Source organism: Culex pipiens, chromosome 1, assembly GCF_016801865.2.
Source record: "Culex pipiens pallens isolate TS chromosome 1, TS_CPP_V2, whole genome shotgun sequence".
NCBI lineage: Eukaryota > Metazoa > Arthropoda > Insecta > Diptera > Culicidae > Culex > Culex pipiens.
The window spans coordinates 81,959,602-81,985,290 of NC_068937.1; the positions used below are offsets into that span (position 1 = coordinate 81,959,602).

At 39.0% G+C, this 25,689-nt stretch overlaps 1 pseudogene; it reads left to right on the forward strand.

The window, feature by feature from the left end:
• The first annotated feature begins 15,068 nt into the window (after positions 1 to 15,068).
• Positions 15,069 to 25,468, forward strand: LOC128092526 (T-complex protein 1 subunit beta-like; annotated as a pseudogene).
• The last annotated feature ends 221 nt before the right edge of the window (positions 25,469 to 25,689 follow it).

The window sequence follows — 25,689 nt, forward strand, 5'->3', positions numbered from 1 at the left end:
CCATTTCGCGCACTTTTTGTCTTCTTGGCGTCGCCGTTTTCTTCCACTCGATCCTCCTTTTTCGGCGTCGCCTTCTTCGATTTCTTCGCCCCGCGCTCTACTTGTCACACGTCAACACACACGGACACTTCGACCGCGATTGTTCCGATTCGAATGTTCCTCGATAACTTCGGATTTTTAGCGGACTGTAATTTTGATTTAGCGGAAGAGTAAAACGCACGCGTCTTTCTGCTTCGGTTTCTGATTTTCAACTTGACGTTTAATGACAAGGTGGTTTTGTGTAAGGTGAGGGTGAAATAAATAGCAACAATATCTACACTAAAGGTGACAACAAAATCGCGGCGAACACTCTCCATACAAATTATTTTTGAAATCCATCGTCCTTCATCAAACCATCATATTACGACAACGCCAGCGCAGCCTGGTGAGCTGATTCCGAAGCGAAGCCCAAACGTACCAATACAATCCCATTACTGTCATAGAGCTATCTTCGTGCACATGTATTAAGTATCCGTACACGAAAAAGATTGAGGTTAAATTTTGTACCGGCCAGCAAAACAAATTGTGTGCTTGTGTGCGTGAGTGCGGGCTTAGATAACTCTATGTGTCATGTCAGTGTATGTGTGAGACGATCAAGCCTTAACGATTGTAAACATCAACAGCTGATTGAAATAATTTTGTTGTTGCTGATCGTCAGTACTCGATGAAATAAAAATAAAAATTAACACCGACGGTCGAAGATGACGGTTCCGTTTTCAATGGCAGAACCTCATGAGCCAAATCAAGCGGCAGCACCAGCAACGACGCACCAGAACCGCAACGACAGAGACCAAACCACTGGTCCTCCCCGTTGCTCCCAAGTTTTGTCCAACATTCCTTCTCCACCGAAACCTCAAACCATTATACCTGACTCCATCATCAACAAGATACAAGAGGTCACGAAACCACCAGTAGTGGCCGTCGAAATAGAAAAAAGAATCTGTGGAACAACCGTGGATGAAGATTGAGTGGCGCTCACGATCGACGCAACATCGCCAAAAGGACGATCAGCAGCAGCAATCTGAGCAGCAATCCATGAAGGATAACAGGTTGCTCCGAAGGAGATGACTCCACCACAGAATCCGTCTTCCTCCGCAGTAGCGGACGCCGCATCAGCAGCCTCGACATCGGTAGGCCAACCGGGTTAATAGTGGGGCAAAAGCTATGTCCTCGCTAGCCGCTCATCTGATTGTGGATCACCGTTAGAATTCCTGAATTCCATCTTTTATTTTTCTTTTGTTTTCGTTTGCTGCCACGTGCTCACGCTCAACTTTACAACAAAAAAAAAACACATCACACACACTGAGTGGATGCCGAAGCTAAAATGCATTTGAATTCTCCCTTAGGCTCTTTTTTTTTAATTTGCAAAAATGGCATTTTGGGCGCCCTGGGGCTTCCTGAGGGGGCGCTTTATCTTTTTCAAGAAGGCGCAGCACAAATCGGCAACTTGGCAAATTTGCAAAATGCAAAGTTTCTCTTGGGCCCTGCTGAGGACGCCAAATGGTTTAAGAAGGGCGACATTTTTGTTAAAGAACTTGTTAGTCGACGACTAACCTCGACTAACCTACAGCTCAGCCCTGCGTTTGAAAATGTTTAAAAAAGAGTTTTTATCACCAAATTCATGTAACAAATTCTTTTCAATTTCTTCCCAAGTAAGTTTTAAAATAGTTTTAGTAAATGGTTTAGCTTCACCTTTTAATTTCAGTTGTATTACATTAATCAAAGGTGTAAGAGAAACGCCTTTCAGAATTTTATTGTAAAAATAATTAATCTGATCAAGGAAAGAATTTAAATCTTCTGATGTACCATAAAAATCTGGAATACACTTAATCGCAGAATCCATTGGAAACTCGGTATCCTCCATCACATTCAATTTTAAATCTACACCCAAAGGAAAAATATATCTCAAAATCTGCAACATTGGATTTGCTGCAGAAAATGTCATATTTTATAACATTTTTTGCAGCAAGCCCGTAGATCATTTTTGCCCACGTGTAAAAATTTCAGCGATCTGCAGTTCTCACCAACACATGTAATGCTGGCCCGTCCCCGAGCAACACTCCAAAGAGAAGCATATGTTGGTGCTCTTTCACTCAATTTTCATCAAGCGTCCATGGCGCGGTGGTAGCGTGTCGGATCAATAACCAAGAAGTTGATGGTTCAATCCTCGTTCTGTTAAGGTTTTTTTTTTGTGAAATACAACCAAAAAGCCGTCGGTAATGTCGATAATTGTCGGTAACGGGCAAAAATGTCATACTCCTATATCGCAAAAAATGCATGAGGACAGATTTCATGCAGATTCTGATATACTTTCATGCCGCCATGCATCACAATCATGCGACTGCCAGTTGGGTGTATCAAACGCTCTTCTTTATTTAGTTTACTTGCAAAACATTCAAGAGTTAACTGAAATGATTTGACAGTTTCATTTAAATTGTTCACAATCTTGTCATATTCTTTGGGAATTGAACTCTCTCGTAACTCAATCAATTTATCTTTGTAAGAATTGACTGCCACTTTTGCTTCTTTCATTTTTAAAACAATGTCTTCCTGTTCATTAGGAATATTATTGGAGAGAAAATTCATTTCCGTAGCAAAATAATCATCTAGATTTTTTTAATTTTCCATGTTGAAAGAATTTAACAGTTTCCCTTTTCAATATAACATTTGATGAAATTTAAAAAAAATAACGCCCTTGAACAAAACATCAAAATTATCCACTTCAATTTAATCACAAAAATAATAAAATATTACTACTTACCCATTTTTCTTTGCTGGTTTTTTGGATGTTTTCAGCCAATCCGAAGAAAGCATCCGGGAAGAACTTATGGTTATATTACGCCTCAAGTTCTTTCTTGTCATTATTAATGATTGCAATACTTTCGAGAACCCCCGAAATGTATTACACTCACTAAAGCGGCCCGGCCTACTGCGTTGCATTAACCGCAAGAAACAGATTCTATGAACTGAACCCACATTTCATGGAATCATCAGGGGAAGAAGAAGAATAGAGGACATACCGTATCAACCACTTCGAGTTATTTATAGAATATGGTGTGTAGTGTGTGTAGGGGAATCGTTGGGAAAGGGATTGTTGTATTATGTAGTAAATGACCTTGTGACATTATTTCACCACTACGGATTAATTCACTCAAGGGGTGTCAACCCCTCGGTGGCCGAGTGGCTAGAGCATCTTATTACCAATCCAAAGGTGTGAGTTCGAATCCCACCTGATTCCATGCGTTTTTTGTTCATATTCAAAGTCGAATAATTTCAAGGAGACCGGTCGGGAATCGAACCCGGAACCTTCCGCTTATGAGGCGGGAGCCGTAGCCATTAAGCCACGGGCCGGTCTGGATGTTCTCCATAGCTGGCGGTTCGATAAAAAATATTTCGATAATCGTGATTTTTAAGCTTCACTCGTAACTAAACTGCAGTTGCTTTCCATGGTTTTGGGTGGCGGTTTGACACATTTTTTCAATCATCATGGTTGTTGTTTGAACTGCCATCTTCACTCGTCACAAAAAGTTTCCATTGGCATTGGCTAGCGGTTCGACACTGGTTTTTTCACTTGTCCGAAAATAACGTTCCTGTTTCAAATTGAAACTTTTACGCTGTCACCACATGTATAATCTTAGTCTCTAAGTTAACAGTGGGAATTCTTCAACAGTGTGCCACTTCAGGTTTTCGGCGCGGTGCTGGCGCGGTGCTGGCACTGTTTCAGAACTTCGAGACCTCTTAGATTTTGAGGCAAAATAGGAATAACTTTTTTTGAGAGTGTGTAGAGTTTGACGTCTAGATCTGTCACACTCGGTGCATCAGATGTTTACTTTTTTTTTTACAAATCCGGAGGTTTGCAAAGTATTTAGCTTGGGACCGGTGCCAATCGTGCCAATTGTGTTTGTATCTCGACCTCAAAGCCGGCCGTTTTGTTCCAGTTGACGGCGCAACCACGGCCTTGGAGTCCGCGAGGACCACGTCGGGCACTTCGAACAGCTTAAGGGGAAGGGGCATTTTGCAATTTGCGGTGAGGGTTTTCAGCACACCTGGTGAGCGTGGTCCGCACGACTTGAACTCGAGGGTTTTCGGGTTGACAACGTGAACGGCCGGGATTTTTTTAAATGTTCTGGTTCAGCTTGACGGCGATGTCGTTCCGCGAGGGCAGCGTGAAGGCCAGATTTTCAGTGAATCCGGCTTGGGCAATTTGTTCACGGAGTTGCTCGGTCAGTTTGTTCAGGGGGTATTGCCGGGCGATGTGCATTGTGGCCGGGAGGGTCTTCGGGATGCGGTTGTAGCCGTACGCGTTTGCCACGTCCTCGTAGATGTCATACACATGCAGCATGTCGTGCTGGGTTGGCGTAATGAGCACTTCAAGCTGGTCCGTTTTGCGAGTCTGGATTTAGGCCAGCGCGCCAGTACTTTCGTCGATGCCGATGTAGGCGTTGCCCTAGGCAGCAGAAATGGTTTCCTTCCGGAAGGTTAGTTCCGGATACTGGACCGGAGTGTTGCTACCCGGGTGGACCACGTCACAAAGTTCCACAGTGAACGGATTGGCGCAATGCACCAAAAACATGCTAACGATCGTGTCCAGCATGATCTTGGCCTAGGTCAAGTCCGTTGCCGTGCACTCGATGAACACGTTCCGCGTCTCCAGCTTGATCTTTTAATGGTCCCCATTGGTGATCGGCAGCGGTTGACGTTCTGATTCTTGACCTGATAATCTTTTGTTAAACGGTCGTAGCCTTTTTTAGATATGTTCCTTCAGTTGGCTTTACAGAAAATTCTTGTTGAACGGAGACTAGTTGAATATGGCCGTCAAGATGGACTGCAGCGTGTGATGACGACGAGCGGACCACGGCTGGCGCCAAAATTGTAACTTTTTAAGGAACAAATCCAACTTTACTTCTCCAGGACCAACTAAAACGGGAGAAAAAAAAGTTAGGTTAGAAGTAATTCGAGTGTAGTACAACTTCCAGTCAAACCTATGATCAGCTGGAACTTGTGTATCCTCAGCGCGTTCTTCGACACGGTCCACATGCGCATCTTGTCCGGCTCCACCTTAAACGCCTTCGAGAACATCACGGCCAGCTCCGCTGGCTCTTGCGCACCTTAAACGTCCGGTACGTGGCCGTGGCCGGATTGAACAGATCCGACTTCTGGTATATCTCCATGTAGTCCTCCAGCAGCACGTTGATGTTCATAAAGTTGGTCCGGCGCTGCTCGTCCAGCCGCTCCTGCAGCTCGTCCGAAATGTCGGTGCTCTTGACATCTTCCAACACCTCGTGAATCGTGGACTCGCGCACGTAGACCAACATGTACGCGTTGCTGCTGTGCCGGATGTTCAGGTCGTTGTCGTGGCCGCCGTAGTTCTGCTCGATCGCCTCGTTGCGAGTGCACCGCGACACCGCGTCGTCGTCAAACTTGCACCACTTGCCGTCGTTCTTCGGATTGATGTACACCACGTAGTGGCTGCCGTGGTTGTCCCGGAGTGTACGAGCACGGCGTGCAGGATGGCCGACGTGTCCTCGAGCTTCTGCCGATGTTGGTCCTACGTGCACTAGCGTGCCCAGCTCTTTGAGGAAGGTGGGCCAATAATTGAACGTTTTGAAAAATACGTCATTTGCGGATACCCCCTGACCAAATTTAGAACAAATTTCTGTGGATGGTGGGGCAGTTGCCCTACCCTGTGCACGCTAGTGCCTACGTGGTTCCGGAATCGTCCTCTTGCGACACGACTCCGACGTTCCGCAAACAGAACTGTCGACGTTCAACGCGAAAGCTAAGTGATTTTTTTCCGTCGCCAAAATTCGCTCCTTCCGCCCGTTCCGGGTGTTCTCCGGCTGCACCAGCAGCGGCCCAACACGGTTCAGGTCCAGCGGGTGGTCACGGCACCGGAAGAAACGCACAAATTAGTAAAAATTGCGAAAAACTCTTGCAACACTTGGACGGAAAAAACGTGCTTTTGTTTTGATTTTGTTGATTGAGAGTGACAGCTAGCAGGCGATGCACGCTAAACAGATTTAGAGAAAATCGCTACTTTTTAATCAAAGTTCCAGGCAAGGTTCCAGACCGGTGCTGGCTCCGAGCTCGAGGTTCCAGCACCGGCAAAACCGAAGTGTCACTCCCCTAGGAATTCTTTCATGTCCATTCATTTAGCACAGTACGACACAATTTTCAGTTTAACTCCAAAATATATATTCTAAGATTTTGCTTAATCTTATTTTAACATTTTACTATGCTTCTAACATATTGGTAGAATTGCATCTGAGCAACTCTCTCTACGAAATCGGCCGATTTCGTCCATTTTTATTTTTTATATTTTTTTATTTGGCTCAAACTTTGTGGGGGCCTTCCCTTTGACCAAATAAGCTATTTTGTGGGTTTTATCCCTTATTCCCGAATCCCACTTTCCCGAATCCCATATCCCCGTAAATCATTTCCCCGAAAATTCCACATTCCCGAAAATCATTTCCCCGAAAGTGCCATTTCCCCGAAAATCATTTTCCCGAAATTTCCACATCCCCGAAAATCATTTTCCCGAAATTTCCACATCCCCGAAAATCATTTTCCCGAAAATTCCATATCCCCGAATGTCATTTACCTGAATGACCATTTTACCGAACTGTCGTTTTCCCGAATTTATATATACCCGAATGGATATTTCCCCGAAAGTTCTATTTTCCCGAATGATATTAACTTAGATATAAACTAAATTGTTTTTAGGGATATTTTTACAAAAGTATGACCTTAATATTAAATTCTTCTACGTGTGTTTTTAAATATGAAAAAAAGAAGAAAAAACAAATAACCGTAGATGGCCATTCATAAACCACGCGGAAACTTCAAGAAAGCGGGGTTTTGAGATCATCCACGTTCAATAAAAAAGATAACCGGCTCCATGGCTTAATGGTTACGGCTTCTGCCTCACAAGCAGAAGGTTCAGGGATCAAATCCCGGTCCGGTACCTTTGAAATTTGGAATCAAGAATTTGAACTTTGAATATGAACAAAAACGAAACAGAATCAGGTGGGATTTTTGGATTGATGGTCTGGGACTCTAACCAGTCGGCCATCTAAAGGTTATAAAACATGTTGTATTCTTCTCATACGCTCTGATCCCTGATTTGCCTGAAGGAATTGGGAGTCTTAAGATAGATCAAGGATCCGTCTGGTGCTTGCTTCTATGTTAAGGCGAGGCCGGACAATGCCCAACGACCATATACAAAGTCTGATACAAATTATACTTTCCCATAATTTCACTACCGGTTAGCGGGTATTGGAATGGACCACACACACACATCCACGTTCAATATAAAAGATTTTTTTTGTATGCGCAATTTTCCGCAAAGCACATTTTTCCAAAACGGTATCTACGTGGTAAGGATTGCACAGCAATGATATCTTTAAGCGACGACTCGAAACGCAGAAATCAGGTTGTTCTAGGTTTTTTTTTTTAGTTAAATCTAAATCCACTCAACCCCCGGTGGTTGGTCACTTTTTCGTTTGTACCCCGTTGGTTGGTCAAAGTCAAACTAAGGTTGTTCTAGGTTTTTTTTTTTAGTTAAATCTAAATACACTCAACCCCCGGTGGTTGGTCACTTTTTCGTTTGTACCCCGTTGGTTGGTCAAAGTCAAACTAAAAAGTGACGAACTGTCACTTTTTACACGGCGCTCACGCGTACTATCAAAACAAACGTTTGGTAGTATGTGTGAACTCCGTGTAAAAGGGGTGTCAAACTAAAAAGTGACCCCGTTCGTTTCACAACAGTTGGTGTCAAACCATCGGGGTTTGAGTGTAGTTGATTATTGAATTACAAAATGATTTTTTTTTATATTTCATCACCGCCATTTTGGATTTAAAATTACTATATCACTTTAAAGTAGTTTAGGGGTTATTACCCGAAGTGAACTTTTGACAAGGCCTTTGTATAACCGAGTATGGACTGTATTTTGATTTTCAACTAAATGCAAAAAAAGCGAAATGATCAATGTATCAAATCGACGCTGTCGTGCTGTCTTGTCGTTTGTCGCTTTTTAACGATCCGAAAAAAAACGCGTGTTGGTGATTGACCTTGAATAAACGAAAAATAGAGCACGCTATGTAAACAATAACAAACACGTTTTATTTGGTTGACCATTCTGTGCATTGTCCTGAAATTTGTTTGAATTTGGTTCACAGAAAAAAAAGTTGAATTTTGGAATGTTGAAAATTTGGTAGGTTGAATATTACCCCTTTTTTGAGTAATATTACATAAAAAATGAGTAAAACTGTGAACCTGATGAATATTCATCAAAAACTGATGAAAATTAATCATTTTCTGGGGTAAAAATCATCATTTTTTTAGCCACAAAATCTGTCACCATTTCCTGAGGAATATTACCATCATTTTTTTTTCTGTGTTGCTAAGGTCCCGAGTTATAATTACAAACGTTAACGGTAGTAGGGCATGTACGTGTGTCAAACGCATTCTGATCTGAAACCTCTTTGGCCAGTTGTCGCACTTACAGCAATTTTCAGAGTGTGTCAGATTTGAAATCGAATATTGGGTATCTATGTAGGTCAAAAGATGAGGCATTGAGCTCAACTGCGACGAAATGAGAAAAATAAGCAAATGTATTAAGCGGCACGCAGCTGTTCAGATTTGGTCATTAGAAATATGTACTCTGCTCAAGATGTTCTCCTTCTCTACATCATTTGTCATAGTCGGAGTTTTTGTTGGATTCGGCGGCGTCAGGTCTTTTTGAAAGGCAGTTGCACGGAGTGACCGGCCGGGGCAAATCTAAGAAAATCTTGGTTAATTTAACTAAAAGCACAGAGAACAGATGTACATTTAGGCTCGAACTTGTGTGTAAACACTGTAGCACTCACAAAATGTGTTGCATACAATCTTGCATCAAAGAAATTAGGGTGTAAAGGATAAGCTTGGCGGCGCCACCGTCGCAGCTGAGATTACTTGACTTAACAATGTATAATGGCTCAATAATTTCCTCAGAAAAATAATATTTTCCTCGTTTATAAACTAAATTTACTTCAGTACAATTTCAATTGACTGCAAATAATGCAAAAATGCATTAACATTACAAAAAAAAAAACATAGCAGAAAACTTGTTTAAAAATTATTTTTTTGAACGATAGCTTAAAATAGTACCTTTCCACATGTTAACTCTGATTTCGTTTTGTTTACCTTCACAGCTGATTTTGTTATTTTCTTTTGCTCGTAAAATTGTACCCCTACGATGAAGGACAGTCGGACATTGGTCTGATGTCGTTCGTTCCGAATGTTTTGTGCAGTGAATGGATAGTCCAACGTTCTGCTACTGTAGGTCATCATGATTTTTGAAGTGGCCCTATCTAGGCGGATGATGCACACCCTAGCTCTTTTCAACGTATCTTGGTTTAAATATTTACACAGGTTTTTCGACGCTTTTTGTTCAGTGATGTACATCTGTTCTCTGTGCTAAAAGTATGGGTTAATTTTTTACACAGCTTTTTTTCAACAATCGATTGTTGATTTTGTTAACCCGAAATTGCTGACCACCGGTAATTAAAATTAACTAAAAAAATACTTGGAATTGCCATTTTTGTTGGTTAAATGGCCGAAAAAAATTCTAGCAGTCGACTGCTAGAAATTTTTTTTCAGAAAATCACTAAAAATTTCTTGTTTTCAGCTGAAATATTGTGGAATATTCTGTTAAAAACTGGCTGGGAAATGTTTTTCAACTATTTTTCAACTATTTTTTTTCGTTGCATCAACCCAAATATTTTTGCATGCAGCAAATTATTAGTATTTTATGACAAAACATTTCTTAATTAGACTTAATTTATGTAAGTGTTGGTATATATTTTCTCTAATTATCTAACGATATAAGCTGGGCCGAATTTCTAGCTATATTTTAAGTAATGTCTTACTTGAATACAGAAAAATATTCATACATGTAGTCAATAATAAGCTGTTGTTAGCAATATTTTTATTGAACTTGCAGTAAATTTTGTAATAATGCCTCACCAATTAATGCTGAGTGTTTTTATTTTCGAATTTATTCTGCCTAAAAATTTAACGTTTTGTACTAATTTGTTTTTTTTTGCATTAAGTCGTTTAATTACTGTTAAAAAGCATCAAAACAAAACTTTTATAACTGTTCTTATAAAACATGTGAAGTTTGACTAATGTTTTAAAAAATTACGTTGCATTATACTAAAAATAATGAAAAAGCTTATTACAAACTTTGTTAAACATATTTAAAAAAGATGTTTAATTTAACATGAATTCCTGAAAAATAGAAATCGAGCAAAATTTTCACCAAGTTTTAAGCTTATATTTTTATTATGTTGTATAAAATTAAGTGTTGTATCCACTTACCAGAACTGTGAAATCATCCGATAAGTCATCATCATCTACAATGGTCTAAGGTATTTTTCTTGTGGTTGGACACAGAATTTTCACTAAAGTGAACCTTTTGCTGCAAATAGACATGTGAAATATATTAGTAATTTAATACAAAATTCTTAATTTCGGCTATAAACTGAAAAAAGGAATGTAAATAAATGAAATTATATTGAGAAAAGAAGAAATATCAATAATGCTACTTACCAAGGTTGCATTAATTTAACAATTACTTTTAATCTAATCTAATCTAATCTAATCAGACCGGGGGATCTGTTTGTCTGTGAGCGAAGTCGGTTGGTCGGTGAAGCGCTCCGCAGTGTTTTCGCGTTTTTCGGGTTTATTTTGCTAACTTCGGACGCGAGTGTAGTGTTTAAATACAAATTGAGGAAGCCTTTTTCATAGTAACATGGAGTTCATTGATTTAAGCTGAGTTAAAATTCATTTAGCGTCGAATTAAACGACAAGATTGTGTCTTCTTTTTACTTTTCCATATTACATTATTCTTATTCTATCGACGGTTAAGTCGACTGTTTGGTCGACTGTCAGGGGCTAACCTCACAAGCGTGAGCGCGTTGCTGATTGGTTGTTGTGATGTATAATGACAGTTCTTTTTCACGTAGTCAGAAACGGGAAATCATGGCGAGATTAAAATCCAATTGGAAAGAAAAGTTATTTACAAAGGAAGAAAGGAAAGTGATTTGCGTGTGTGCTCTGATGAAAGTTTAGTTTTTTTTTTTTTTTTGGTTTTATTTAGATAAGTTTAAGCGACAGCCTTTTGCTATCACAGTGTACATAGTGAAATTTGCTCCTGATTTGTGTTTCGTCGACGTGAGTTTAGGCAGTATGTTGGAAGACGGCAGCTTTACACTTGACGCAAGGCTCCTTTTGGATAATGTGATTCAACACGTCGGCTTAGGATGAACCCGGTGAGTTTGTTCCGAGCTTTCCTTTTCTTTGATGAACTAATGGGCTAGATAAAGTGAAATCATAATTAATTTTGAGCTAGAAAAATGTGTAAACAAGTTGTGAGGTTTCGTTCTTTTAAAAGAAGTGAACATTGAAATTGAAGTAAATTTTAAACTGATAAATAACGACTCCAAAATTAACCACTTGTGAACTATCTTGAACAAAAAGGGGGACAAAGTAATACACATCCAAATTTCTTTGTGAACTAGTCTTTTTTTTATATTGAATTAGTTTTCAGCAGGATGACCCCTTAATGTGAAAGCAAGTGAGTGTAAATGATCACCTCTTAATCTCATTTGATTTTGTTCGATCTTTCCACAGCCGGCTGTCTAAGAAAGAACCTTTCCAAAATTAATTTCTTCAACAATTAAACGGGAATCTCTCAACAGCAGAATCTGATAACTTGCCTTGAGAATAATATTTTCATAATAAACTAAAAAGACTCAAAAAATCTTAAAACTGGAATCTTCTCAACAGCAACATCTGAGCTTTGAGATTAATACAACATACTTTAAAATTTTAATGGAAAATTAAATAAACGGGAATTGTCTCAACAGCAGCATCCGATTGCTTGCCTTGAGAATAAAATGGTATCCGTTAATTTCATCTATGCCACTGGTCGTATCGCTTGCTTAGGGCGAATCCCAGACCTTTACCCCACACAACTACCAACTCCACGCGACACTTACGCAGCCCTGTTGTTTAAATTCAATTAAATTTGGTCAAACGGTCAATTTGATCGAGTTCCACAATAGGGTTGGGAAAAAGAGCCTGCGGTTTCGCTACCTTTTTCTAAGTAAGTCAAGCATCAACATTTCCCGTGCTCCTAATCCTTATTCCTGCCCCGGTGAATGGTGGAGATGGGAGCGGCCGGCAATGGATGGCTCTCATGGTGCTGCCTGTCCTGTTCGAGTAGAATTGGTTTTAATTCCCTTTAATCAATTTCTAAGCAACCTGGGCTGGACAATCATCACATATACATGACGAAATCCAGTCTGCAACCCGCTAAGATCACCATCTCCATGCGAATGCGAATGCGAATCTAATCTAATCTAATCAGACCCTAGCGCAGCCAATCTTTCGAAGGGATCCTGGAGAGTGCCTTAGGTTAGATGACGCCTAGCACTCTTCTTGTCATTTATTAACATTTGTAGTGCGCCATTGCATCGGAATGCATTGAAACATCACAAGCGTTAAAGCGGCCAGGCCTACTGCGTAAAGCCGTATCGCAGAGATGACTCGTAATTGGGTTGAGTTTGAGCACGGAGTGTTCGAACAACAACACAATTCTGAATCGACAGGGGAGGAAGAAGCGTGGGGACACACCACCATACGCTCCGAGATTTTAGTTGTATTCGTTGGGAGCACCATGCTAAGAAGGTTTGGTACTCCGGGACCCACTGGGATGGGACATTGTATTTCCACGAATGCCCTGGACACTATTTGCCGTGGTTATAGCGCCACAACTCGCTCTCTGTAACAGTATTCCTAATTCCAGTCCACGCTCACCAAGTCGTCATGGCCTAGTGGTTAGCATTTTTGCTTACCAATCCAAAGGACGGAGGATCGAACCCCGCCTCGAGCGACTTTGATTTTTCGTTCATATTCATCATTTCAAATTTATGTGTTCTTAACTTTCTCGTTGGGAGCAGATGGGAATCGAACCCAGAACCATTCGCTTACAAAGCGAACACCGTAACCAGTCAGCCACGGCCGCTCCTGCATTAATTTAACAATTGAGCAATTCTCTGAGATTTCGGTCATTCGATTTTTTTTGTATTTTTTAATCCGGCTGAAACTTTTTTGGTGCCTTCGGTATGCCCAAAGAAGCCATTTTGCATCATTAGTTTGTCCATATAATTTTCCATACAAATTTGGCAGCTGTCCATACAAATATGATGTGTGAAAATTCAAAAATCTGTATCTTTTGAAGAAATTTTTTGATCGATTTGGTGTCTTCGGCAAAGTTGTAGGTATGGATATGGACTACACTGAAAAAAAATGATACACGGTAAAAAAAAATTTGGTGATTTTTTATTTAACTTTTTGTCACTAAAACTTGATTTACAAAAAAACACTATTTTTAATTTTTTTTATTTTTTGATATGTTTTAGAGGACATAAAATGCCAACTTTTCAGAAATTTCCAGAATGGGCAAAAAATCTTTGACCGAGTTATGAATTTTTAAATCAATACAAATTTTTTCAAAAAATCGAAATTTTGGTCGCAAAAATTTTTCAACTTCATTTTTCGATGTAAAATCGAATTTGCAATCAAAAAGTACTTTAGTGATTTTTTGATAAAGTGCACCGTTTTCAAGTTATAACCATTTTTATGTAACTTTTTTGAAAATAGTCGCAGTTTTTCATTTTTTTAAAATAGTGCCCATGTTTGCCCACCTTTGTAAAAAATATTTTTGAAAAGCTGAGAAAATTCTCTATATTTTGCTTTATTGAACTATGTTGATACGACCCATAGTTGCTGAGATATTGCCATGCAAAGGTTAAAAAACAGGAAAATTGATGTTTTTTAAGTCTCACCCAAACAACCCACCATTTTCTAATGTCGATATCTCAGCAACTATAGGTCCGATCTACAATGTTAAAACATGAAACATTCGTGAAATTTTCCGATCTTTTCGAAAAAAATATTTTCAAAAATTTAAAATCAAGATTAACATTTCAAATGGGCGTAATATTGAATGTTTGGCCCGTTTGATATGTTAGTCTTGATTTTAAATTTTTGAAAATATTTTTTTCGAAAAGATCGGAAAATTTTACGAATGTTTCATGTTTTAACATTGTAAATCGGACCTATAGTTGCTGAGATATCGACATTAGAAAATGGTGGGTTGTTTGGGTGAGACTTAGAAAACATCAATTTTCCTGTTTTTTAACCTTTGCATGGCAATATCTCAGCAACTATGGGTCGTATCAACAAAGTTCAATAGAGCAAAATATAGAGAATTTTCTCAGCTTTTCAAAAATATTTTTTTCAAGGGTGGGCAAACATGGGCACTATTTAAAAAAAATGAAAAACTGCGACTATTTTCAAAAAAGTTACCTAAAAATGGTTATAACTTGAAAACGGTGCACTTTATCAAAAAATCACTAAAGTACTTTTTGATTGCAAATTCGATTTAACATCGAAAAATGAAGTTGAAAAATTTTTGCGACCCATATTTCGATTTTTTGAAAAAATCTGTATTGATTTAAAAATTCATAACTCGGTCAAAGATTTTTTGCCCATTCTGGAAATTTCTGAAAAGTTGGCATTTTATGTCCTCTAAAACATATCAAAAAATAAAAAAAATTAAAAATAGTGTTTTTTTGCAAATCAAGTTTTAGTGACAAAAAGTTAAATAAAAAATCACCAAATTTTTTTTTACCGTGTATCATTTTTTTTCAGTGTAGTCCATATCCATACCTACAACTTTGCCGAAGACACCAAATCGATCAAAAAATTTCTTCAAAAGATACAGATTTTTGAATTTTCACATATCATTTTTGTATGGACAGCTGCCAAATTTGTATGGAAAATTATATGGACAAACTAATGATGCAAAATGGCTTATTTGGGCATACCGAAGGCACCAAAAAAGTTTCAGCCGGATTAAAAAATACAAAAAATAAAATTAAAGAAAAAAGACCGATTCCGTAGAGAACTGCTCAATTACTTTTGGCAACAAACTTTCATTGCATTCGATTCAATTTATTCAACGTACTCCGATTTCTGAAAAAAATATTTTGAGTTTTACTTACCAGTTAATTGAGCAGTCGTATTGCAACAAAACTTTCAAGATAATAATTATCTTCTTTTATATATTTTATATATTATTTTTTTTATATTTTACTTCATCTCTATTTTTTATGTTGTTTATGTTGACACATGGCATTTCTATGTATTTTATAATTGATGATTCTGAAAAAAGAATGGTTCATTAAGATTTTATCCGTCGAAAGCACGAAGCTTTTTAATGATCCAGTTTTCTAATAAGAATCACATTAGATAAATTATTGTGCAAAAATAAACCCATACTTACTTGGATTAACCATTATTTTGTTAAATTTGCCCGGGCTGCTCTATACGTGAAGAGTCGGCCCGCTTTTCCCTTCTATTGCCCTCTCGTTCCATCAAACATTCTTCTAACGTGTTCAACTCTCTCGCATTAGAGGTCCTCATGGCGAAGGTCGTCCTCTTGCTCTTCATAGTTTATCACCTGCAAAGAAATCATCAACAAACCTACTCACCAATTCCACCTCCCCAGTTGCAACACTTTGATGTGCCACTTCAACATTAGCTAAATAGTGTAATTTGCACCTTTCATATCCTCTCACTTCATAATTAACAACACAAACTCAACAAATCGACCGCTCTCGTTCGAATCCTGACTTCAAATGACAGACGTAAACAAACCCAAGTTCATCTTTCAAATATTCAACCAAATGTAAATTATATTCAACCATCAAAATTTTTGATTTTCCTAAAACCAAAGCTAACAGTCGAGCACGTTCATTCGAGTTCGGGAAATCTGTTAGCTTTTTGCCTCTAGCATTTTTAACAAACAGGTTATAAAATTAATACTAAATTTTAGTTATTTTAACGGAATATTGGCAGTAACAAGTACGTTTTTGTTAAAATTTACGAAAGTAAAATCAACAATTTTAATTGTTAAAATTTCTGGGCACGGTATCTCCGTGTGGAGTAACTAAATCTCAGAATCCGGAATCCTTTTACTCCAAAGACTTGGAAAATATTCAAAATTTAAGTGAAGCTGGAATAAAACGCTCGTAAAAACTCGTAATTTTTTGAACGTTTTATTGTGAACATGATACTTCGCGCGCGGTTCTGGACAACGGGCATACCCGCCTGACCGGGTTCGGGGAAGTGGCGTTCGGGGAAATGGCCGTTCGGGGATATGGTCATTCGGGAAAATGATTTTCGGGGATGTGGAAAATTTGGGGAAGTGGCCATTCGAGAAAATGGTTTTTAGGGGAAGTCGCCATTCGGGGATGTGGCAATTCGGGGAAATGGATTGTTCGGGGAAATGATTTTCGGGTAAATGACATTTTGGGAAAGTGTCTTTTCGGAGATGTGGCATTCGGGGAAATGTCTTTTCGGGAATGTGGGTTTCGGGGAAATGTCATAGATTCATTTTGTGTCATTGGTTCACCCATACAAGTCTCCATACAATTTTGGCTGCTGTCTATACAAAAATGGTATGTAAACTTTTGAGTGAATTTTCTGATCAATTTGGTGTCTTCGGCAAAGTTGTATGTATTGTTGAGGACTATTGAGAGAAAAATAGGTACACGGAAAAAAATTGCAAATTTTTTAATCAATTTTTTTTTTCACTAAAACTCAATTTCCCAAAATACGTATTTTTTGATTTTCGTTATTTTTTGATATGTTTTAGGAGACAAAAATCCGCAACTTTTGAGCCATAGAGAAACATGGTCAAAAAATCTGCCACCAAGTTATGAATTTTTGAAAAAATAGTGATTTCTGGGAAAAAATCGAAATTTCATGCAAAAACAAATTTGACGTTATTTTTTAATGCAAAATTGAATTTGCAATCGAAAACAACTTAACAGATTTTTTGATAAAGTGTCCGTTATCAAGATATAGCCACCGAAAGTTTGATTTTAGCGAAATATTTTCAGTTTTTCGATTTTTAATAATATTGACCATGAGTGACCATTTCCAAATAATTTTTTTTAAGGTTCAGAAAATTTGCTATAAAATTGTCCAGGAGACATTGAAGATTGGACCTCGGGTTGCTGAGATACAGCCGCTTTAGGAAAAAGAAACACGAAAATTTAAGTTTTCTAAGTCTCACCAAAACAACCCACCATATTCTAATGTCGATATCTCAGCAACTAATGGTCCGATTTTAAATGTTAAAATATAAATATTTTTTTCGAAAAGATCGGAAAATTTTACGAATGTTTCATATTTTAACATTAAAAATCGGAGCATTAGTTGCTGAGATATCGACGTTAGGAAATGGTGAGTTGTTTGGGTGAGACTTACACTGAACAAAAATGACCCTTTTAAATCAAGTGTTCTACCCTTGATCTGACCCTGCTATACAGTGCACTTAAAAACCAATCGCAAAACACTTGAATTTTGGGCAACAAAATTAGCTGTCAATTCAATAGCAAAACACTTGAATTTGACGTGTTGTGTCACATGAAATACTATATTATATTTATTGGTTTTAAATGGCTTTTCTTTCTTTAATCAATGCATGTTTGCATGTAATAGAAATGGATTTCGATTTGTTTTTATGTAAGGAAATGTCATTTATTTTCTATCAACCTGGCGTGTACAAATTTTGTTATTTTTGTCTTCCTGGTCGGGATCGGTTTCTTCACCACCACTGCTTCCTGGGAGGTTTCTCAGCGTTGGCGAGTGAAGCACCGGTGCCGGCGGAGATGGAGGCCCCATGGGGAATCTTCTTGTTGATGCAGAACCGCGGTGGTTTGAATCAAACTGTGCCTTGACCAGTCGAATGACGCATATCATGGCCCCTGAGTTGAATGCATCCAAATCTTGTTTATCACTGGCACCGCCTACCTGGTACGGTATCTGCAGCTCTTTCGCATCCTTCCTGTGAATCATACAAAATACATTCAAAAATCAAAACAAATCCCAAAAAAAATCTCTCCCCACTCACCAAATGGGTCCGGAAAGGAACTTTATCATCAAAGTTGGCTACTGCCCGGGAGACCAAGCCCTTCCGCTGGCCATACGGAGCCCGAGCCCGAGGACACAGCCTTATGGTGATGCTCATCTTCGCGGTCACAAACCGGGCAGGCAATTTTCTGGACTGGAACATGGCGGCAGCGAACTCAAGCGGTCTGCGAAAAACGAACACACCGGACCTCCAAAACTTTCAAATGAGGAAACGAAGCAAATTCCGACGAAGCTGTCGCAAAACTGGATTTCAAATCAAAACAAGATCAATTTCAAGTGTTTTGCTCATTACTTTGAATAGTTCAGCACAGTGGGGAACATTCATGAGCAAAACACTTGAAAAGTTTGAGCCACCCAAATGAAAACAAGGTGTCAAAAAATACCAAAAAGTCAATCGCCAAAACACTTGAATTTAATAATGGATTGGATTGAAATTTCAACACAAACAAATTAGATCTAAGATGCGGATTAATTGAATCATTCAAGTGTTTGGGCACTTGGAAAAAAAGGGTGGCGTATTTTCAGTGTATGGTACGTTCGTTTGAGGGCTAGTTCCGCACTGAGTGCCGCACTCAGAGCTGTCAAAGTGTTTGTTTGAAGAAACTAGCGCGAGTGTCGCACGAGTTTCGCCGCCATCTTGGAACTGAAAGTGCGAGTGCCGCACTCGATTTATTTCTAGTTTCGTGCGAGTTTCTCGCACACCAACAAGCGATGTTTGTAAACATCATTCAAAACATGCTGATTTTGTTTCTGTCATACGACTGCTGAGGAAACTGATTTTATAAAAGTTTTCGATTGTTGATTGGTGGACAAGTTAGTGGCTTGATCGGAAAAAAAATTGATTTGGGTAAGTTTTACATTACACCGGAACAATTTTAAGTTGTTTAATAATTTTAATTATTACTTTCAGGTGGCCAAGCGGAAACCATCCCGTAGAAGCAACTTTTGCTGATGTAGGTCAAGAAGGAGTATTTACAAGCGATGCCGTTTCCGGGAACGGTTTCATCCGGACGGACGACGACCGGTCAAGATTCGCAAGAAGGGCAGCTAGGCACCGTGATCGGTCGTTCGGTTGTTCCTTCCGGCAAAATGTGTGGTGATTACAAAAGACAACAGTACAAGTGCAATATCAAGCCTATCAACTCGTCGAGCCGGAAGAAATGCCTGAGTGGATGATCCTGCAAAGACTATCGCTGAATCTGGTGCTGATGCCAATCAGGCACACTCCGACCTGGAACCTAATGGCGAACATGCTGCCGAGCTGGCCGAGTGCGGAATCGCGAGCTACGACGCACCAAACCAGGGAAAGTGTGTATTTTGTGAACTGTATAGTGTGAAAAAATTATGAAAATAAAATTTTCTTTTGGATACATACATAACTTAAAAACTTTGCGATATGAATGTCGACTTTCCCGCCGTGGACACAGTCGGGATGGACCAGTCAATTATGGTCCCGGGACAAAGCAGTATGATAAACGGAATTAAAATTGTCGAAGTATTCAAGTCCGTTTTCCGTAGTAGGTATTTCATGGTAAAACCATGGGCCGCGCTAATAAATCTGTAATTGTAAAATTTTAGCAAAAAAGCAGAAATTAAATAAACAAATATTAAAAAATAACCAAGCAAACATTCCAATCAATTTAAAAATTCTATATAAAATTTAAGAAATTCAAGACATCAAAAAATAAACAATTCTATCAGTTGTGGTTTGGTTGAGCGTTTTAGCAGAATTTTATTCATAATTCTATCAGAATTCCAATTAGGGGAAATTCTCGAGGGGAATGTCACTCCGCGATAACACACTGAAACGCACAAAAACGAGCTCGAAAAGCATCAACGCTACTCATCGTGCCGAGTTTTCACATAACGCCACCCTAAAGCAAGTTATCGCAAGTTAACGCGCGTTAAAGCGAGTTAAAGCGACCAGCGTCTGCTCGACTTTTGAACCAGGGAAATTTATCTTGCAACCTTGCCGTCGAGCAGTTTTTGGTCATGTTTGGCAACTCGGTATTTGTTTTTGTTTTTGTCAAGCAGTTTTGACAGAAAGAAAAAAAAACAGCAAAAATTTAGTTTTTTTGTCGACGGCCGGAAAAGTTTGCTCCGGTGTGAACACCGATTCTACCATCCACAGAACAAAGTTTGCGTCAGGATTCTCCGCCAGTCATTTTAAGCTCTTGGTGCTAGAGCCGCCGATCACACCGGGAATAAGGTTAACTTTTCCGGTCGGCAAAACGTGCGCCTTCTCTAGGAGGAAAAAAGTTGCAGGGTAATGTTTTTTTAGCAGTGCGATTAAGAGATTTTAATTGTGATCCTTATTGTTGTTTTTGTAGGCAAATAACCGACGTGCTTGGCTGTAAATTAACCTAGACTGGGGCCATTACAGTGCCGGGCCCCGCTGACCACTGAATGGCGCACCACATCCTGTACGCTTTTGCCCCGATTGTGGTCTTCCCCCAGCGAATCGCCGAAACGTTTGCCGAGGAGGAGGAGGACGAAATCGCCCGGCTGTCGTCGTTTGTGATGGCCATCGGCGACCTGATAAAGATCACACTCGGCCCGAAGGGAATGGACATGGACATGATTCAGGTGGCGCACGGCCGCAGCGCCGGCCAGGTTGAAGTCACCATCGAGGGGGCCGACGATTATGAAGGCGGTCTAGACTGTGCGAGCCGGAAAAGCTGATCGAGCGAAAGTTGCACCCGCAGACGATTATCGCCGGGTGGAGAGCGGCCACGCAGGCGGCACGTTCGGCGCTGATTGCCGCAGCTCAGGACAATTCGACGGATGCGGAAAAGTTCAGAGAGGATATGATGAACATTTCCTGGACGACGCTCAGCTCGAGGATTCGGTCCCAGCAAAAGGAGTACTTTGCCAAGTTGGTCGTCGATGCCGTGATGCAGTTGCTTCGAGGATTCGTTCTTGGACGAGGGTTTCCTGCTGTACAAGAAGCCCGGTGTGCACCAGTCGAAGCGCATCGAGAATGCAATGATCTTGGTCGCCAACACGCCGATTGACATGGACAAGATCCAGGTTATTGGATCGAGCATCAAGATGGTCTCGATGGCGAATATTGCCGAGCTGGAGGTCGCCGAGAAGGAGTAGATGACGGACAAGGTGACAACCCGGACCAGGTTCGTCCCTTCGTTGCGATCTGATCGAGCAGGTCAATGGGTGAGGATACGCTACGCTTCAGCGGAGATCCCCTACACAGAAAAAAAAAATCTGGTAAATTTACATCATTTATGATGTACCAAAAGTGCACGTCATTAATGATGCTAATTTAAATTTGTTTTATCGGAAATTTACATGCCATCCGATGTAAACTTGCCTAAGCAAAATATTTCAAAATCGTGTAAATTTCCGATGAAAATAACGTAAATTTACCAAACCCAAAAATTTTTTTTAGCCCCGCTGAATCTAGAATCCGATGGAAAATTCAAACGTTTATGTAAACTTTTGTTTAAGGAAATATACTTTTGTATTCTTTTCATCAGATTTGAGGATTCTACATGATTGCTGAATACTCAATAGTGATAATTAAAATCTCAAAAGTACACCCATTCGATAAAGGTAAAAAAGCGTTTGAAAAGTGATTCGGACTCTAGTTTCAGCGGAGCAATACAAAAATAAATTGCCGAACAAAGTGATGAAAAAGAAAACTGATGCAGTAAAAATTGTGACTTTGACAAAACGGAATGTACTTACAGAGTAGCACTTGCTCGTCGACTACTTGCCAATAGTTTGCTCCAGGACCGGACAGTAATTTGCCTCCAGTTGAAGTGTTGTACTTGACCTGGCCAAACCGCATTCGTTGATACCACTGGAAGGTGCGTTCGCTGCTGAAAAACGATTCCGCAACCAAGATTTGACTGGAAATCTACGTTGTGCCGATTCACTGCCATCTCGACGCTTTCCGAATGAACTCCGTGGTCTTGTCCTCAAACGAAAATTGCTTCAGCGCACCAAGTTCGGTTTGTTCATCTTCTCGAGGCCAACTTGATGTTTGTGTTTTGGTTGTAAACAAAAGTTGGCCGAGGCGATTCTTCCGGTACCTACGACAACAATCGTTTCCAGCTGCAGCTGCTTGTTTAGATTATGGCTGCTCGTCTGAACGTTGTTGGCCAAAGTCGGTAGAATCCTTGCAGCATAAAGGACTTTGTGTGATATCGACGCTGGAATCATTAGGAAGTTATATTAGGCATTGCTTAAAAGATATCATTTTGCTTACCAAAAAAAAGGGATTTTGATATCACCCAAAACTGGTAGCCTAGGATCTAAAATCGTCTCCAACATTGCTGCAACACGATGCTCCATGCAACTTGTTGGAAGTTGGGTACTTCGAGATAAAATCATGGAAGAAGCAAACAAATCCGTCAACGAAGAAATTCAATTACCGTTATGTTTATGTTTACTTAAATGACGTTTCCGAAAAAAAATTACGCAATGTGACCCTGTGACTGAGCTTGCTCTTATTTCGCATCAGAGACTGCGTTGCCACACTCAAAATCAGAATAACCATTAAAAGGGTACTTTCTATGCACTTTGTCCAAGGGTGGTCTGTATTTCCTATGAGAAAAAGACTGTAGACTGACACAATTGTTTTGAGAGCAAGTCCACACACACTATCAAAACAAACGTTTGGTAGTGTGTGTGAACTCCGTGTAAAAGGGGTGTCAAACTAAAAAGTGACCCCGTTCGTTTGGCAACAGTTGGTGTCAAACCATCGGGGTTTGAGTGTATAAAACTAGTATCTTCGCCAAATATGAGCATTGTAGGTCAACGGAATGTGGGGCAAATCGGGACACAACGTTAAATGGTTCAAAAACATCAAAAAGTTTAACCCTCTACTGCTCAAATATTTTTTCGAAATTTTTTATTTTTCCCGTGTTATTTTGAGCAACTTTTGTTCTACGAAAAACTTTACTTCTCTTGTTTTATGTTTTTCTTATTTCTTTTATCTTGTTTAGTTTATGTTCGTTTTTGTTAGTATTTGGCCTATTCTAACACCTTATCATTACATTTTGCCTATCTAATTTTTTAATTTTTTTGCAGTCACTTTTTAATTTTTTTGCCTGTTTTTCACATTTTCTGCTATAAAATGGCACCACTTCTTTGTACTTAAAATATAGACAATGTTAGTAAAAAACACAACCAAAGTTGACCGCTAAAAAAATTACATTTTTAAATAAAATTGGCAAAGTCACATAAAACAAGTAAAACTTCCAAACCAAAAATTTCCTAAAATTTTAAGAGTTCTTCTTTCAAATGCTTTTTAAAGATCGAAAATTTGTAGAAAAATTGATTTTTGCCGATTTTTTAAATCGAAGCACGTCTAAAGGCGGGGTTGGGTTGTAGAGGGTTTAAAAGGCTGTAACTAAGGCAAAATTCGATGTAATTTAAATAATTTGTATTTGTATTTGTATTTTATTTTCAACAATATACCGAAGGTACAACCTTTTTTGTATACATTGACTTAAATGATAAGGACCTTATGTTTCATTAAAACTAAATTACTAACTAAATTAAAAACTAAAACGAAATAAACTAAAGATATAAAAATGTCGATAATACGACAAATTACTTGTTTAAGTAGAATTCAGTAATAAATTTAAGATTGATTATCAGCTGTGTATGTAGTTATAAAAGAGTGTGTAATACAAGGCATTGCTTAATCAAAAACCAAAACAAAACTCAAATAGAATTTTTTAAATGCTCTTTACACCTACGTTTGAATTCACTAAATAAAGTTATAGATTTTAAGTTATGCGGCAAATCATTCCACAAACGTGCGCCTCGAACTGCGAATGAATTTCCCATAAAGTTAGTGTGGTGAACTGGTATTATAATATTATTTGTGCGATTTGAACGACTGAAAACTAAACTTTCGAAAAGATATTGCGGCTCTTTGAAATGTATAAGTTTGAATAAAAATAACAATAATTGAAACTGATAGAACTTGCTCAAAGACAAATCAAAAATTGACCTTTGAAATTGTGAAACATGATCGAATCTCCTTAAATTGTAGATGAAACGGATACAACTGTTGAAGCAAACTTGTAGGTGTCTTTCTGTGTCAACATTCATTTTAGAAAATATAACATTACCGTAAATGAAATGAGGCATTAATAGTGTGTGTATGCATATAAAAGGGCTCAAATACTTCGCTGCCTTTCTTGACAGAAAAGGTCCTACTTGACAGCTCGTTCCAAGGGGACCATCTATCGAAAAAATGTTGTATTGTAAATTTTTTTTTGCATTAAAATGAAAAAAGTGTTCAGAAATGGTTTTTAATCGTGTACATACAAATTTTCTTAGGGCTTTAGGACCCTATTTTCAAACTCAAATAAATAAGTGTTCCATTCAGATGCCTAGATGCTAGTTTTCCAAACAACCCCTGAAAATTTCAGACAGTTTGATTAGTTCGATGCAAGATGAGTATGGTCTGCTCTTGGACTCGCTCTTAAGAAAAGATGAGATAGAACGTGCTAATTATGTCAAGGCTAATTTGTTCGAGTAAATCGTTTTTAAATGCTTGTATGTTGGAAGTAGAGACTTTTAAACATTTTGAGTACATTTCGAACAATCTTAGAAAATATTTCCAAAGGTTGACTTTTTCAGAGTTTTGTTTGGCAAAAACTTACAAAATCAGTGAAAAAGATCAATTTGACCTATCTTTGAACCAATCTCAACCCCCAGACCCTATGACACCCCTGAAGACGGTACCTTAAACATTTGTAATATTTCTTTGAATTAAAAAAAATAGCAATTTGAACTTTCAGACTTTCTTTCGAAAATCATAAAAAATGTAAAGGGGAAACTAATTTTTTTGAGTTAAAACAAATATGTATGTGATGTTCAATATTTCAAAGCAAATGGTTTTTCTCATCTTTGGAAACTAGTTTTATTTAGATTGATGCAGGGAATCTTGAGAAATTATCCTATCAGTTCTTCAACCCGACAAAAAGGCATACGATTTTAGGCAAGTAACCTCAAAAGAGGCGCCGCCTACATTTGAAGCACAGTCGTGCTGCAAAACCTCAACTAAAATCCAGCAAAACAATACAAAAGAGCCGTTGTGGGTTTGTAAACAAAGAGTGTTCGCTTTAAACATCTTCAATCGTGAGCAGGACACACTCTTTGTTTACAAACCCACAACGGCCCTTTTGCATTGTTTTGCTAGAAATCCCTTTTTTGTTCCACCTCACCTTACTATACACTGCGTTGATTAGCGTTTGGCCCGGCACAATACTTTCAGTCACAGGGGCGTCTTTAACCAACCCCTCGCACCTGGTCCAAACTGTCAAAACCTGTCATCTAGTTCAAGAAGAAAGTGCTCAAAGTTCGAGCCTCAAACTAAAGGAATGTTCCCAGGAGAAACGGCAGTAAAAACACCTCGGTTTAGAAATATCCGTCGGAAGCCGACGTGAACGGTGAAAAACGGTCCAGAATAGTGCAGGAGCCGGAGCGACGGAATACGTTATCGAGCGGCAGAATCTGCAAGAGGGAAGGTTGGCGAAACGCGGAGGGGACGAAAGTAACGTCACTTGAAACATTCACCCGTCAGAAAGCGAACCTTGCATCGACCGGGAACCTGCGGC